Here is a 4,752-nt window from a genome sequence, read left to right as displayed (position 1 = left end):
CTGAATGCAATTCCTTCTCCAATGAGTGATTTAGGCCTTTTCATGGGGGTCAAATAGTATTGGTGAAATAGCTTATTAAGCCACTCTTGTTCCTCTTCATCACCCTCATTGCAAATTGAGGCGAAGCAGTGTCTTTGTATATAACTAGGAAACTGCTTGTGTGTTATATAGATCAATTTTCTCTGAAGATTAAAAAATCTCCACCTTGCGAACTTTGGGTAAATAGCACAATTTATAGAATGCCAATTCAAAATATGAGCGCCTTGACACTCATCATAAATATATTTTACTTCAAACTAGAAATACTTCAAATAAGAAAGACCAAACTTCTACAAAAAAGACATACATGCATTTACTAATAGTAAAACAAGTTAAAATATATTTGTGATAAGTACTTTTTGTTTAATTTTCATTTAAATGTGAATTTACTGGTCCACCCTACGATACAACATTATTGATATTTTGTAGATGAACTATCGGAGCAGTTCTTCAAATATGACTTTGTAGGAAACATCCATTCAGACAAACTGTGTATAATTCGTATATATCAACAAGGTATTACTTCGCTACCACAAAAATACCTAGTTTATTTTTTCAACTGTCGATTTCTTCGTTTCAATTTAACGTCAAGGCTATTTTATGATTTATTCTTTTTGATAAACTATTATAATCAATTATAATAGACTAGGATTTATTTCGAATTATTTTATTAATAGTTTAAATAACTCTATAATTTAATCAAACTTGTCAATAGACAACGTTAGTATTATGATTCGTGCTTGGATTTTTTTTTTTTGGTGCTTTTTGGGATCGAGAACTTATACCTTTAAAAACTTTAAGGCACGGGGAATTGATCTTGTTTTATGAAAAAAAAATTGAACTTATTAAAAAATACAAATTTCCTTCCAGAGTCCAGGAATGAAACATAGCTTTACTTACGTAACTCAAAATTCTGAACAACTTTTATTTTACGTCTAAAGTCTGTATCTTTCTCCGCTTTTGAAATAAAGACCCTGGTTATGCCTTTTGTAAGCGGAATAACATTCAACTATAATATTATATTATATTAGAGGTATGTCCTGTAATTAAACCTATATCATAGTGCTTCAAATATCACTGCCCTGAAGATGCATAATACAAAAAAAGTGTTGCAAGAATGATTATTTAATTGCAGAATGCGACGGACCGAGAAAGGACATGTAAATGAGACATTGGGTGTACAATCATATGCTGATTAATATTTCTGAGACCAATAATCTTGGAACACAGAAAATTGCTTCCTTAAATGTTAACAAGAATCCCCATGAATGTATTTGATTTTACAATATATACAACATAGAATCTTTAATAAAATTCGAATTTTATTAAAGTATTTACCAATAAAAATCAGAAATAAAAAGGTAGTAAAATAAATTCCAATCCATCTAGACCAACATTTGACTATGAAATTTTCTATTTCATAAACAAAAATTTCCTAGTCAAGTGTTTTGCAAAGGCTGTGCTGTGAGTTAATTGATAAAAAGTAATCAATTTACAAAGAAACACAAAAAAATCTGTAGTAACCTTTGGGAAAAGCAGTAATTAAAAATAATAAAAATGAACAATATTTTATAATTATAGTAAGGATCTGTTTTAACCCTTTACATAGTGTTACTTTCTTTCCTTCTATTAGTAGTGAAATAATATGACAATTAAAGTCTGGGAGTACTAATTGAGATAAATAACAATTGGTATTGTTGACATATTTGGCAAAGTACCAGATAATTTTTGGCCTTTTTCTCTTTCTTTTCTTATGAAAGGTTGCGTGATCCACTCAATGTAACGATGTGACAGCAATGAAACAAAGTAGTTTGTACGTAAACAATTACATATGTTTGATTGCATTAAAAACTGTTTTTAAAACAAGTTTATCTTCTTCTTCTTTTTTGTTTAATTTTCCCTCGCATTTCCCGCCTTCCTTCCTTTCTCTGCCTTCCTTCCACTCCCTCCCTTCCTGCCTCTCCTTTTTTTTTTTTCTTTCGAGTAAACACTATAAAAACTCACATCTTTACCGGTTTGAGTATCAGTTAACCAATATCTACAATCATGACTGGACGTGGTAAAGGTGGAAAAGGATTAGGAAAGGAGGCGCCAAGCGTCATCGTAAGGTTCTTCGTGATAATATCCAAGGTATAACCAAGCCTGCAATTCGTCGTTTGGCTCGCCGTGGTGGTGTCAAACGTATCTCTGGTTTGATCTATGAGGAAACCCGTGGTGTTCTCAAAGTTTTTCTAGAGAACGTTATCCGTGACGCTGTTACATACACTGAGCACGCCAAGAGGAAGACTGTCACTGCTATGGATGTTGTCTATGCTCTCAAGAGGCAAGGACGTACCCTCTATGGATTCGGAGGTTAAGTTGTGCTTCTTTTCCACTTCTCATGGATGTATCTTCTATATATTAGAGGTACAAAATAGGTCCTTTTAAGGGCCACCAATGATCCCTGTGTAAGATCGTTCTTTGGCTTGTATTTTGGCAATCGTATCCTGAATTTAGAGAAAAATATAGGCAACTCTTCTTTGTTGAAGAGAAAGTTTATTTTTCCCGCCTAGAGTGTCTAGTATTTGTTTTGTTTTCTTTAAATTGAAAAATATTAATGTGGGTGTAGGTGATTAACTTAGGTATTGGAATTATGACTCATTCAGCATAGTTTATCTAACAATTTATCTGGTCCTGGTTGCAAGCAGGACTATGTCTGCATTTAAAACAACTTTGATGACAACTTCCACAGATTCCTTATGAAAAATCCTCAAAATTTGGTCAAATATTTAAAGTCCATACCAAGAGATATGATGGGCTAAACATAAACCAAGATTTCAAGACATAGAAAAATATTTTACAAACTTGTAAAAGTGTACCTGAGAAAATATCAAATTATAGCCTATGTTAATTTTGTCAGTTATATCTAGACAAAGTATATTCGTCAACAATTTTTTGGATAAAAATATCAAGACGATACGAACTATTTTTTTGTTAAACACTGGCAGTATTCATGTGTAATTCAACAATATGTGTTGCAGTATATATATATATTTTCATATATTCTTAGCTCGTTCATTAGAATTTCAATAGAACTGTAAATGCTTTTATTCCATTAATTGACAAGATATATACCAGCAGTATGTGATAAACAAACTCTTGTAGCATTTTCAATTCGGAAGTAGGCACTTTGCCGATTAAATCTTCCTTTATTCTTAGCTTTTTGTTCACACTTTACAGTTCAGATAATGCATCGAAGTTTTGATCTAAAAGCAATACAGGAATTCAGTTTTACGTAAGTATTTTGTGAGAGCAAATTATACGGAATGTTTCGACTTTTATCCGTTTGTTGTGGATTTCACAAATAAAAATAAATTTAATTGTCATGAAGATTAAATTGTAAGGAAATTTAATGAAATATATTTATGTTTCCCAAATGAAAAATATATGTTTTTAATTTTCTGTGAATAGTAACATAGTCATAATTAATTTTAACCCTAAATAGTATTTAATAAAGATTTAACATTTTAAAATGTATATGGAAATATATTAAGAGGTGAACGTTTCCTTGAAGTAAGGGAACTCTGACTCAGTTCTATTTTTAACGTTTGGAAGTCAAATGACGCATTATTTTGAAAGTGATTTCGGTTGGTTTAAATTGACAATGAAATTACTCTTTAATAAATTTTCAAGATATAAAGATTGTGATTTGAATTATATTATGTGAACGTAACTTTGTTATTTATAAATAAAAATCTGGAACACAACTTGAAAAATAATGGACATAATTAATCCTACAAGAACTGAATCATTGATTAACGACTCCAAAATAACTTACGAGTACCACAGCTTACTTTTGTATCCAGTCTCAACCTCGATTGCCAAAAGGGAAAGAAAAGATTTGAAAAAAAAACTAAAACATATGGGAGCTAGTCTTCTGTATTTTTCTGTTGCTAACAGTAAAATTATTACTTAGACAATCGTTATAAATTATTCTATACATTGAATTAATAATCTTACCAAACGAAATCCATTGATTGATATAAATTGCTATAAAAATCCGAATTTTATGCTATACCTTGTTTGAATTCATGAATTAACTATGTCAGTAAGAAAAATAATTGAATGATATAAATTTGAAAAGAGACATCTTGTGAAAAAATATAAAAGGACTGCAACATTCTCCTTGAGCCACAAATACGTTACCTTACTGTGTTTTAAAGTTTTAGTCCTGTGTATATAAAAAGGAAAGTATATGCCACATATCAACTAAGAACCTGCCACTTGTATATTGTATTACTTAGTTATAGAGAGTCATTCAAATAATTATAAAATTACATTAAAAGAATCATACGCAGTTGCACTAGTGAGTATATGTATAACAATGATTTAACTCCAAATAGGGTATGGTAAATTATAAATTTATAACTTGTAAGTAATAAACCGTGTGGAACATTGTAGAATATAATTGTATGGTTCAAACTTTCAATCATGATTAATCTTTTAGATATATCAATGATTATGGGAATTTGGAATTTATTAAGTAATAAAGAATTATTGTGATTTGTTTAACCCTATAACAAGTATATGATTATTAATAAGGAATATTTTGAAATTAGTTCAATGTTTCTATAAGGAATTATGAATTGTTGAATGGTAGAATTGATCATATAAAGAATAAATATATATTATGGTAAGATCTATTTTTGTAGATTTTATAGTAAAAGTAATCGT

General features: G+C 29.8%; 1 pseudogene; it reads left to right on the top strand.

Annotated features, from left to right (window-relative positions):
• The first annotated feature begins 2,085 nt into the window (after positions 1-2,085).
• Positions 2,086-3,081, top strand: LOC121130909 (histone H4-like; annotated as a pseudogene).
• The last annotated feature ends 1,671 nt before the right edge of the window (positions 3,082-4,752 follow it).

Source organism: Lepeophtheirus salmonis, unplaced genomic scaffold, assembly GCF_016086655.4.
Source record: "Lepeophtheirus salmonis unplaced genomic scaffold, UVic_Lsal_1.4 unplaced_contig_13740_pilon, whole genome shotgun sequence".
NCBI lineage: Eukaryota > Metazoa > Arthropoda > Copepoda > Siphonostomatoida > Caligidae > Lepeophtheirus > Lepeophtheirus salmonis.
This window is presented reverse-complemented; position numbering and strand designations above follow the sequence as displayed.